Consider the following 13,402-nt stretch of genomic DNA (forward strand, 5'->3'; position numbering starts at 1 on the left):
TAACATTTTTTCTTCTCTTTTATTTCCAAGACTGTACAGGAAATAGTTTCATTTCTTTGGGTTTGCATGTGTTTGGATGAAGTGTGTGTGTGGGAAACCTTATTGCATCAAAGTCAAATCAGTAAGAACAGCTCACTCTTTTACTGCCAGAGAGTTAAGCTGAACTTTTCACTTGGCTCTTGCAGCACTGAGTTCCACAGAGGAAATCTTAGAAAAATTATCCTTTGTACTCCAGAGACTCTTGTTTGACTAACTTTTGAGACTTCAGTGCAAGTCAGCTGTTTGAAAACTGTTATGGTCCTGCAGGGAAGGAGCCAAGACAGACCTCAAGAGGCAAATCACTGCTTTTATTGGTGCATCAAGCACCAATGCAGCATGCTTATAGCTCTCTAAAAATTACTGCTCAGCTAGGGAGGATTCAAACTCTTTGAAAGGTGGAAGTATGGTCCTCTCAAACACAATGTAGTGGTAACCCTGATAACTCAGAGCTTGAGTGCCAGGGAGTGATGATGTTCTTGTCTGTGACGACTCTGGCAGGACTGTCTGCAAATGTTACTCCACTGGGCTTCAGTGCCAAAAGCCATTTTGGCAGCAGAGGCAGGGATTGATCCTCAATGTGAGATAGAAATGGGACAAGCAGACAGAGCTGGTGATAATGCGATGATGAATAAAACAATCCAACATTGTGTTTGCTTCTTGCACAGTTATTTGCACACAAAAATGCCTTAAGAGGAAGAAATAGCTCAGTAAGAAAGCATGACTACTGATTTCAGCTGGTGAGCTGCCATTGTGCATCTTAAGGGTTATTAACAGTAAAGTATTTTTCCCTATGAGGATATGTTTGTTAACTCTTCAGTTCATTTGTAATACCCAGTTTTTTTTCTCTGGCATTAGTATTGGTGAAACTCTGCTATTCCTTCTCACTTTGATGTCCTCATTTCTTTGTCTGCTAAACTGAAGATGAGTTGGTAATCACTGCTGGTGTGTGTTCTGGAGCAGAAGTCTATGGCTGCTTAGGGAAGGGTAAAAAGCAGTGCTGGGCTGCTGTTAGGTTGATATATCTGTAGTTTCCTTTCCATGGAAACCCTGAAGACATGATTCCAAAAGGGAAAGATGAGGACACCAATGTGGCTCAGCTCATTCTCCTGCCATGAAAAAGTAAGTGGGAGGGGTGAAGAATGAAGTAAGATTTCTTCATGTGAATATTATTTCAATTAAAAAAAAAATTACATTATTACAGGCAGTTACCAGTCTAGAAGTACTGTAAATTGATTTTATTCCAGTACTGAGTACTGTGTTGTGTTGATGACATTATTTATTCTCTAATAAATATTGTCTTCTTTCTTTTTTGTCCCCTTGAAATATGATTCTAAGTTTTAAGATCTAGGTTTCAAATAGTGTTCTATTCTATCCACAAGCCCTGTGAATATTTTTACAATTCGATGATACAAGTATATTTTATTTTCAAAATGTTCATTCCCTTATTTCATAAGTTAAGGGAAGGACCCCCACAAATAGCTGTACTTAGTTACATCAGCGTGCATCACTGCTGCACATCAGATGCAAAAAATAAACTCAGAGAAACTGCTTTATACATGCTCTCAAGCTATACCTTTTAATCTAGAAGATAAAGTCTAATTTTTCAATGGCACAATTTTAGAACATGCTTTTCCTTTCCAGTTTTCATTTACAAAGTTTTTTTATGCCTTCAGAAAATATAAACCCCTTCTTAATCCAGAAAAGTGCCCCTGTGAGATTTGGAATAATGTTTGTCTGTTGATATTATTCATATATATGAAAGAATGAGCTTAGTTATTATCTGTGATTCAATCTGCTCTTTTCAAAAAGGTCCCAGCAATTACCAGGTTAGTAAGTTCATCTTTCCAGTTGCCTTCAAGTGCTGTAGTTTTAAGTGCTTGTTTGAATGCAAGAACTGTGCTCCTTCACTGCATGAACAGTATCATACTGTGAGATTTACAAGCAAGCAGCTTAATACTTTCCCCAGTATTGTCTTGAAGGTATTTCACTTCCTTTATTTTCCTTCTTTGGTAAATAAGGCTGCAAGTTGCAAATCTGAGTGCTTGAAATTAGACTTTCAGGTCTTACTGAGGCTTTTAAATAGCAGTATTCAGATTCTCAGAAGTGAATCTGGGTTTATTTTGGAAGCCTACAGAATGTTTTGGAACAGCAAGTTTAAGAACCTAGCTTAGACACTTTTTTAACCTCTGTTTTAGGGTTTGTACTGAGGTGTTTTCTTGTGATAAAGGGGGAGGTATGTGCTTGTCTTGCTGCTCAAACAGCAGCAAACTCTAAATAAAACTGCTTTTATATATAAAGAATTGGAGCCTTAGCTTTTTTCCATGATCACTGAGTATAGCTGTCAGATCCTAAATTGCTCTTAATTTATTTTACATCTTTAAATTATTCTATGCTTGAGGGTCAAAACTGGGAAAACTGCTCGGAGTGTGTGAAATGAATTTTTCACTCTCTTTAAATTAATCATGAAACTTGAATGATTCAAATATGAAATATGTAAAAAAATAGTTTTCACCCTGTAAAACTGCAGTTTCACCTCTCTTAAGATCACATTGCTTAGAAACCCGTGACAGATGTTTCTGTGCTTTCTCCTTTTGGGCTGCTGTGCAGCGCCCCGAGACTTGGCAGAAAGTGGCTGTGCGGAGGCTGATCCAAACCAGGCTAGAGGGTGCTCCTGGACTGTGGCCAGGGATGTGTGTGCAGAGGCAAGAGAAGGCACCCTGTGTTTAGCTTCACAGCTGTAGAAATGGCTCAATAATACCTGGTTTGGAGCTCATAATGGGAGCCATCCCTATATATCTACAACTGCCCATACTGCGTGGTCCTGCATCATTTCTCCCTGCCAGTGCTCTCTCTGATGGAAAATTTATGGTTGTGGTTGTGCTGTGGCTGGATCAAAATAATATTCCTTCAAAAACAAGGAAAACTTTGTTTATTTAAGTACGATTTCCAAAAGAATGTGGAGAAATTGATGTAGCCACTGCACTTGGATCTAATTGCAAACAGGTGCCTTTAATAACAGGTTATGGCTTCATTTAGTCTGGTTAGACCCCACTTTGCTGTGCCAGGGTGAGATTGGCTCGTTGCACCAGGGAGAAGAGACTTGCCAAGCTCCTGGAGCTCCAACCCCTGAATCATAAAAGCCCTTAATGTTTACATTATCAGTGCTGGGTTTTTATGGCCAAATGGGGTTACACAAGTAAAAATAATTGAAGCATCATAGACTCCTTTTGAATGAGGGTTGTGTATACTGGAAATATCTAGATAACATTTATTTCATTTTAAAGATAAAGGTATTTATTTAATTTATCTCCATGCCTATCCTGTTTGTCACAGTAAGAAGGCTCATACCACCATTGCCTCTGTCCTCCTGCATTCACTTCAGCTGGTGACAAATAGTGCTCCTTAGACAAACAGCTTTTTGCCTCTGAGGTTGCTTTGTTGGATTCATTTCTGGTGGGCTTGCAGTGGGTCACTGCATACAGGAGAAATGAGCCCAGTAGAACTCTGAAGCCTATCAGGCACCCAAATGGGTCAGAAATAGATAATTTGAAACCAGTCTGGATTAGCTCCATCATTCACCAGACTGCTTGTTGTGGTTTAAGAAATGGAGGATTACAGCAGTCAGGCCACTGGGTCAGACTGGAAACAAATTTCAGTCTTGGAGTTGAAGGGAAAACTGTTTTTTCTGCCTCTTTTCTTTCCTCTTTCGTCTGGTTGGCACTGTCCCCAACATCTCAATATTAAGCTACTTTTGAAAATGAAACTGTTTAAAAGCACTTTTTCTATAGATTGATATTAATGGAGGAAAAAGTTTGGACTTGTTTATTTGAAAGAGTCAATAAGCTGAAGGGAAAGAGTATTTGAGTTATCTTCTACCTGACATTCTGATAGATTTTTAACATTCCTCTCAACAAAATTAGGGAAATTAAGAAGTCTTAGAGGCAGGGGAAGTCCTTGCACAGAGAGATAATTCCTTAAAACAGACAGGGGTGTAAGTGCTTGGTAACTGCAGCAGATGGTGTTTGGCAGTAGTGTTCCAAGGGTTCTGCACTGTTTATGAGAACATATATAAATGGGTTTGAAAAGGGAGGAGAGCAGTGAGGTGACTAAGTTTGCTGTTGATACACAATTATTCAAGGTAGTGAGGATGAAGGCAGACTGTGAAGAATTACACGAGGATCTGAAGAGACTGTGTGACTGGGCAATAAAATAGCAGCTGAAATTCAGTGTAGATAAATGTGAAGTGATGCATGTGGGGAAAAACAATCCTAGCTTCACATATAAAATGATTGGCTCCAAGCTGTCTGTTGCCACTCAGGAGTGAGACCTTGGGCTATGATGGATAGTTCCATGAAAACATCAGCCTGTGCTTGACAGCAGGCTAAAAAGCAAATCAAATTTTAGGAACTATGAAGAAAGGACCAGAGAACAAAACAGATAATGTTATTATGCAGCCATATAAATCTATGGCTCACCTTTACCTTGGGTACCACAAGTAGGTCTGACTTGCTAATCTCCACGAGGGTGCATTAAGATGGGAAGATTCAGAAGTGGGAGAGGAGGGTGTATCCAAAGGTCTGAGTAGGCTGGGACTCTCTTGCCTGGGGAAAAGTCAGTCAGGGATGGTAATGACAGGTTAACAAAACTGTGATTGGGGGGAGAGGGATGGATCTGTCATCATTTCCCTCAGCACAAGAGTTAAGGGCCATTGAATGGAGCTTGTAGGAACTGACTCAGAGCAGGGGAAGGCATCCCTTTCAGAAAGGAATAATGCACCTCGTCAAAGCTGTGCAGAGGGTCTGGGGGAGAATGGACAAATAATTGGATGAAATGCCAGGTCAAGGACTGCCAGATGCAGAAACCCTAACAAGCTTGAGAAATCTCTTGAAAAAATGTTGGAGACTGCAAGAGCTTTGTTGGAAATACTGTGTGTTTGTCCTGTAGTTTCAGTTGTGGCTGCTTTTGCTCTCTGCTTGAGACTGGTGAGTGGATTTGGGAGAGCAGGGTCTGTAGGCTGACTGCCTGAGCCCTGTCAGAGATCTATGAGGGGAATGCAAGCAGACAATTCATACACTTATTGCAGGCTACTGGGACTTCGATTTCTCGTTATCCAATACTGAGTGCAAAGATCATTGCAGAGAAAGGACTCTGGTAGCACAGCAAGCCTGTTTCTCCAGTCCCATGTACTCTTAATGCTAATATATCTACAAGTGCTTGCAGTGCAAATTCAGATGTAATTGATGCTGGAATTTCTGAGCATATATCAGCAGTAGGAAATTAATTCCTTGTGAACTGGAGTAGTGTTCAAGGAAATCAAAGGGTTTCTGCACTTATGCATGAAGGCATTCACAGGTGAAAATCCAAGATTTTGGTACAACCCTCCTCCAAATATATAAAGATATAAATAGATAAATATATTTTTGGTAAATAATAATAAATGCATCTTCCTTCATACATTTAATTTTTTTCTGAATGCAGTCATCTGTATTTACTGCACACATTACTGCATATAAGCATTCATTTCACTACATAATTATTCAATTAGAGAGATCAAGTATTGCTCAGTCAATTCCAATAAATTGAATCCTATCTAAGAATCGTAGATCAAGCCCTCATTTCCTTACCTGCCTCCTAAGGAGTGCTGATTTACATGAGTGGTGCTGCTTAGGGTTGAAGAGAAATCTGACTTAGGGATGGGAACAACAAAGCACTATGATGTGTATAGCAAACATTGTGACTTTGACAGCCTGGTCAGAGGGGGAGAAAACTAGGTAAGTTTTCCTAGAATCAGCTGTGAGACTTTAGGGAGTTGAAGATAAACAATTAGAGCTTGTTACTATAAACAACCTGCAGGTGTTGTTTTCCTACGTTCTGTTTTCCTCAAAGATTGTTTATAAGAAGGGTGTTTTGTTAATTAATCAGTCAGGTGAAATGCATTAGTTAATTGACCAATCTGGTCTATCTGTTTCAGAACAGTGTATAAAAAGAGAGAACTGGCAGTAAAGTGAGGTGCTGTGCAAACCAGCCTTCTGGGGAGGCTGTGTTGTTTCTTATTCAACAGTGACAAACATGACAATGCAAGTTTTAGGAAGATAGAGTGGGAGAAAAGATGATGTGCAATGTAAAACCTGCAGAACAGTAGCTGAGGTGAGTAAAGAGTGTTTTCTTGAATCTGCCTACTAGTTTTTTCAATATTACACCTTCCATGTCTTTCATTCCCCAAATCAAAACATGCCTGTTGAACAGAATAGAGATGAATACTGAATTCAGCATTTCTTTTGAGTTGGCTGCTGCAAAAAATTATGAAAGGTGTGTGAAGTGAATATTATATGTGCATGGAAAGAGGAAAGGGCTGAGCATCAAACGTAGAAAGGTCCAGTTGATTGCTGAAAGCCTTTAAACATAAACTGCTGGTTGCTACTGTAGTTGGTAGTGTCTGTTCCAACAGAGCATAAGTTGACACTTGAAGGACAGCATAACTGGCTGGACGTCAACCAGTGCAGTAAAGGGGTCTTGAGAACCTGAGTTGATTTACAAGTCCTGAGCCTGACCGTGATGGAGAGGGAAGGGCTTTGGCTCTGCAGCCTCTCCAGAGACCCCTTCTTCTACTTTGTTCTCACAGCGAAGGGCATGTTAAATTTGGGTTTTGCTTGTTAAAACCTGTGACCATTGCCTGGAAAGGACAGATAATTGCATGACAAATGTGGCTACAAGAAGGACTAGACATGTCTGCTTAGGATGGTAAACAAGTTCCTCCTATGGTTTTGGTGATGGACAAACTTAAACCTGCAGTGGAATACCTTGCCCAAACTTAATGATTAATATCTGTCTCCATGTGTCTTATACCTGTGACATGTACTCTTTGCAAAATGGTTGGTAGCATGGAAAATGTTCCACATCCACTGGCTCATGTAGGAACTAGGTGGAACAGCTGTTCCACCAAGCAGGTTGTGTGCTCTCTGGAAAACCCTGACCACATATGTAATGGTCTTCTTGCTCTGAACTATTGCTGTGGGTGAGTGGCTGCCACAGGGATAGCCTGAGCTCAGACTTTCAGGGGTGAGCCACAAAGAACCAAGGACATGATAAATATGCAAAATATCTGGGTTGTATTATGAATTATGAATCAGTTCAACAAAATGGTAATTTATGAATTAGATTGCTTTTTCTCATCTGTTAAGACAAGGAAGAATGACTTAAATCTTCCAGTCATCTTGTAGTCCAACCAAGCAAAAACTCTTATTGAGTTATGGCCAAACTTTGCTATTACCCTTGTTGTTCCTGATCTGCTTTCTAATTTTAAAAAACCCAGAACATTTAAAAGGCCAGGAGAGTGCAAGTTTTTTTCCATGTAAATTAACTTTTTCTGATATTCTGTACACATTCCTTGACCAGTATCTTATATCTACCTCCAAAGGAAAATGTGAGGTGAGGCACACAGCAAATCAAAAGGCAAGAAGTACTAGAAAATGAGACATTTTATTCATGTGTTTTCCTAAATTGTCTTTATCACAGGGAATGTTATTATTATTTCTTTCAGAAAAGTAGAGGAATAGAATGTAAAATGCCCTGTCATAGGTATTACAGGGAAAGGAGCTGAAGTATTTTCAGCTCAGTGTCTGTTTAGTGTGTTATGTCCACAATTCTGCATTATGCAGCCAGAAGTACTATGATCTATCCATATATTCTTCTGGAGTATTGGCCTATACATGCAGTTTACTAATCTCTTACAATAAGTCAAGAATATGCATTTTTTTTTCAATACACTGTTGGTACAAGGCAATGTTGCAAAAGCTATCTAGTGCTTTGCAGGAACAAATTATGGTTTCTTTTGCTGACTGATGAACCTTAGGTCTACACTGACCTGTTCCAATATAATATTCATATTAGTAGATCTACAAAAGCCTTGTTAAAATACACTTGTTACAGCAGTCCCTGACAGCATATGCATTGTTCCATTTTGTTTTAACCCTCCACCATGAAAATTTGAAAACAAGTGGCAAGTAGTGATATAAAGCCAGAACAAGGGCCATTCATAGCAAATAGTGGTGCTGTGCAGTCTGTGCTTATAAAGGAAAACCCTGTGTAAAGTATTTTGATTCCTCTCAGATAAGAAATACTTGACTGTAAAATTAACTGGAGAAGCTGTTCTGTGCAAATGTGGCTGCAGCAGCTGGCCACACTGCTCTGCAGCTCTTTAGGCCATTGGTGACTTCTTCAGAAACACCTACCTAAATCTCTCCTATGACCTTTGCTGTCCCCTACTACCCATTTTGTTTTGAATACAGGCTTGTAATATTGGGAGGAAAGCACCAAATGCTTTCTGTCTGTAGGAATCTGTCTGTATTTTTTCTAGTTCTACGCCTATTTTGTCAGCTCTGCCTTGTAGAATGCCTGTATTTTGCTGGATTGTTTCTACTGGATGATGTAAATGTGATAATGTTTATGTGATCATGTGAGCCTAAGTTTTAATGTGTTGATCAGCAATACTGGCATGGTGCATTTTTCTTTTTGGAAAGGTGATACTGAACATTTAAGATGGCTTTTGTGCTACTAAAGGTAGTAAGATAAATTACTAGAAATTTGTTTCCTTTGCTCTACCTTTCTACTTTCTAATATAAACAGATGCAGATGCTCACCCAGTCATATTTAGACCAGTTTAACTGGAAATATGGTAGAATTCCCATCATCAAGAGTTGTCAGCTCAGGACTGAGTATCAATCTGAATACTGCTTTTAGTCTGATCTGGAGTTTGTTGTTGCCACCTGATGGCCCCTGATTGCCTTTTGGCAGAGCCAGAAGTTTGTAACCAGCATTAAAACAATGCTCTGATCTCCCAATGGTTTCTGAGTGGTTTATAGCACTATGTCACAGCTGGTGAGTTGAGTTTGTGACTTAAACTGTTTTGTTACAAAGTGAATCCTATTTAGATTTCAAAATTTTTGCCGCAAGTTTGGAAATGTCATGTAGCTCTAGGATAAAGAAAAACGAAAGAAAACTGCAAAATTGAAAGAATAAACATGATTAATATTTCTTTTATTTTTGTGATTACGAGTATTACTGTACAATAATATAAAGTTTTTTCTGCAATTTTCTTGGGTAAAAAACTTTTAAAAAGTATTAGTTTGCCCAGGTCTGCCTGGGCAAGCACTGTATTTCACTGTACAGCTCATGGAACAGCATTTCAATTTCTCATTTTTTGTTCTACCTCTAGAACAAGGACATAAGTTCATTTTCTTGATCCCTTGATGAGATATTTCTGGAACAGGTAGAATGTCCCCAGTCAGCCCTTTAATATTTTTGGGCTTTAATTGATAAAGCTTATACCAATCCTTGCAGAAACACACCTTCAAAAGAGATCTAATCTTGGGTATCAGCATATGGATCTGACACTTTGTTCTATGTGTTTGCTAGGTTGCATCATCTCATTGCAGTTTGTGACAAAAGTCATTGTTCAAATTCAATGTACTCTTAATCACTCCAAAATGTCAAGTTTCCTTGTGTTCTTTATATGGTTCTGCTGAGTAATACAAGCTAATTAACAGCTGAGCAATGCTGTAGTTAGGCTACTTCTGTGTTCAAAAAATTCAAAACTTCTACTCAAGCTAAGGTCCCAGGAAAGATAAGGGAAAAAAATGCTTTCCCAGAGCTATTGTACTTCCTTGTAGAATTAAAATTAAGCTTATGGCTCTTACAGCATACTGAAGAAATTTGGATGATCCACCTGAAAATAAAATATTAATGTACCACCTCTCCTTATTTTTTTTCTCCAGAAGTTCCTCACTTGTTCACTTGTGTGAACAAGTAACATGAGAAAAATTCTTGTATGAACAAAATACTTTGTGAACGGCAAGTGAGATTGGGAGGGCTAGTGTGTTAGTGGCATAGCTTCAGTCATTTAAAAACATAACTAGAGATGCACATTCTTTTGATTCTAGAAATTCAAAAATGTCTTAGTTTAATTCTGGTTTACTTGATGCATGTGGTGATGAATACAATAAAAGACTCACACTTAGAAAATGGCTTCATGGAGCTGCCAATATTTTATGAAGAATGAATCAGAATTTTGGTCAGATCTGTCACTGGAGTATTGCTGAATATTGCTAGAAGAGACAACTGATGCTGACCCATTAGGAGATATACTGAGAGGCCTGTGTGTGTGTGGAGAATGCCTCTTTGATTAATAGTCCTGCTGCAAGTGTGACGTATCTGTGCTGCTATGGAACTTTTCCTGGATGCTAGACACTTATGTTTAATGGTATTTGCCACTTCAATAGCAGGAAAAAGATTGAGATGATCCTAAATTGCTTTTCTCAGTGTGTGCGGTGTAGAGAAGGAACTGAAACGTTAATTCACTGGGAGGTTTTTTGGTCTTTTGCATGTGCCTGTGTGTGGAGCAGGGGCTCTGGCTTTTGCCCAGCGGTGTGCGGGGGAGCAGATCTGCTGCCCAGCCGTGCCCTGCCTGGGAGGGGGCTCTCCGTGTTCTGGGCAGGGTAAATTCTGTGTGTACAGCCTCAGGACAGTCCTGGACAATTATGGCACTCCTATAAGTTTAGAACGATCCCTAAAAACCTGGGATCCATACTAACTCAGAACTCAAAAGCAGGCAACAGAGCTTAAGGGCTTTTTGGGCTCTTCATCTAAAACAGGTTGCTCTCCATTATTGCCTGTACAGCCCGACGCCTCGGAAAGGATGGTTTTGGAAACGATACCTGTAAAACCCGAGGAGACAGCATTTTGGCGTTGCTGCTGGCGGGGATGCGGCGGCGGGAGCCCAGGGGCTCGAGTGCCACCTACCGCCCGCTGCCGCCGCTCCGGCCGGGCACGGCGCTCCGGAACGCAATTTGTGAATTCAGTGACTGCCCTTTTGTGATCCATCAACCCAATTTACAAATTAAATGTTGCTGGTGGTTTACAGTCTGTAAATTCCCGGCGTAAGCGATGCTGGAGAGCTCGAGACATGTTTAGTGTATTGAGCTGGTAAAAAGTTGAAGCAGCGCCGCATTTGAATTTCAAACCCTAGAAAGTTAAACAAAGGAGAAAGCTGGATTTGGAAGGCTCATGGACTATACAGGTTTTCATAGGTTATTTTAGCACCCAGCAGTTTTTTCGTGGGGGCTGTCAGTTAATTTTCAGTCAAGCACTAACTCTGGGTGAAGAGGAAAATAGAGAAGCTGGTTGCCAAACACCCTCTGTTTTCTGCTCACCTAAGGTCCCCATCCTGCCCCACACAGAACTGACTGCTACACCCTCTGTTTTCTGCTCACAAAAGGTCCCCATCCTGCCTCACACAGAACTGCCTGCTCTCACAGCAGCTCTCATGGGGATCTGGCACTGCCCACCATTGGAGTCCTGAAATGCAGGACTCCAGTGCATCTTGAAATCCTGGCAATAATTCTGCTCATTTCAGACCCTTTTCATAGCAGCATTTGTGAGAAAAAGCCTCTAAGCTGAAAACCAAACCCATAAAAACGTCAAGAACAACCCAATCTATAATCTATAGATGTTAGGGACATCCAGAGCTGTTGGTGTCACTTGGTACTCTACAGTAATTATAGCAGATATTGCCCAGAAAACACTGGGCACATGCAGATCTTGTGGATAAATGATAAGCATGAGGAGCTAACTGTATTGCTGTATTAACCTTTACTAATGAGATCCCAATAAGAAGGGAAATAAAGTTGCTTCAGAAAAAATATAGGTGTTGTCACCATAAGCTACATACGGAGGAGATTGGGTGTAATTGTCTTGTTGATAGTGAGCAAGTTTATCTTCAGTTTATATTTCTTTTCACAATTTAAGAGCCAGTATTGCAAAATGGATTTAATTCCTGTGAAAACCTTTCAGTCTGTCCATAAATAAGAGCTCATTCTCACTATGTTTGTGATGATGTGATTCTCCCCGTTATGGTGCTGGGAAAGCAGGCTAATCTGCTGTTCACAAAGTTCAGTCAGAGCCCTATAGGTTATTTCAGGAGTAAAGGAAAACCTATTTAATGCTTCCCAAAGAGTTAACCATTAAAGCTTTGTCCATGGAAACAAATCAGCAGTGTCTTTGTAGGGCTAATGTCACCCAACTGAGCAACAGAGAAAGAGATCCTATGATTTGGGCAACCAATCAAAGTACACAAATAATGAATAACTGCTATGTGAAGTGAGCCATTTATACATTATTCTGAGCTTAAAATTCCTTTAAGTAGATTTCTTGACGAATGGCAAAAATCCAGCATTCTTCTAATAATTGTCATCAATATGTGGGGTTTCCAGGAATCCAGAAATGCATGTACTGTACCCATTGGATTCAACTCTATGAATAGATGAGCTATCAGTAACTTTGGGAAAGGATTATCTTTTGTTTGCTTATCTGGAGTCCATGTAAAGGTAAATGTTATTTTAGTGATTAAGAGAAAATACTTTTTGATTTGATAATGCTAATTTGCCCATTAAAAAACAAATAAAACTTCTCTTTGAGAGGATGAGTGGGAAAACTTGATGACCTTTAAAATTTCTTTTGTATAAGTAATGTTTATCAAAGCCTACATCCCCTAGTAAATTTTAACAATCATAATGTGGGGTACTTAAAAACAAAAATAGTTTACCCTTCCAGTTTTACTTTTAAGAAAGCAATATAATAATAGGAAAGTCCAAAGTGTACACAATGCAAATATACCATTAACTGCTTAAAGGTATTTTCTAATGTGTGAAATTGAAACAAAAGGGAACAAAATTCAGTGGATCAAATATTATTGAATAATTTTTGGCATGATTATGTGGTTAATTATTTTTATTGTACTGAGGAGTGTGCAAGATTGCTCACAGCTCAGATAAATGAAAGGATGCAAAAAGCTTGTCACTAAATTTCTCAGAGGGTGGGATGAGAAGACAGAACTGCAGGCTTGCTGAGTTAAAGGATTAGAGAAGGTTGTATTGATAAAGTTCATATGATTATTAAGCAAAGTCTGGCCACAGAATGATTGAATTACTATTTTTGGGCACAAATAAAAAATGTTATGGCTGAGCACCTCCCTGGTAAATGGCAGAGGGGTGGGTTTTAAAGTCTGTTTGGGATGGGAGCACATGCTTAGGCACAACATATTTCTGAGCTAGAGTTTTGTCTGCTAGAAGCTTGGGGAGACTGGGTGCTTCTCCATTGCATGAGACGCTATCGCTGTAAAAAGTTATTGGGTTGAATTCAGGGCTGTATTACTCAGGAGTGAATTACACATTTCATCCCAAACCAGTGCCAGTGAATCCTCTGAATCTGAATTGCCAAGAGGTGGTATAATGGCAAAACTGACATATACTTGATAGCTGTAACCTTATTTACATTGACTCTGACAGAACTCATCACATTAGAAAGCAGT

The 13,402-nt window shown here is 39.5% G+C and overlaps 1 long non-coding RNA gene across 1 annotated transcript; it reads left to right on the top strand.

Annotated features, from left to right (window-relative positions):
- The first annotated feature begins 6,060 nt into the window (after positions 1 to 6,060).
- Positions 6,061 to 11,651, top strand: LOC132075546 (uncharacterized). Its single transcript, XR_009418782.1, has 2 exons — positions 6,061 to 6,186; positions 10,715 to 11,651. It is a non-coding gene; the product is annotated as an uncharacterized LOC132075546 (long non-coding RNA).
- The last annotated feature ends 1,751 nt before the right edge of the window (positions 11,652 to 13,402 follow it).

Source organism: Ammospiza nelsoni, chromosome 7 (assembly GCF_027579445.1).
Source record: "Ammospiza nelsoni isolate bAmmNel1 chromosome 7, bAmmNel1.pri, whole genome shotgun sequence".
Lineage (NCBI taxonomy): Eukaryota > Metazoa > Chordata > Aves > Passeriformes > Passerellidae > Ammospiza > Ammospiza nelsoni.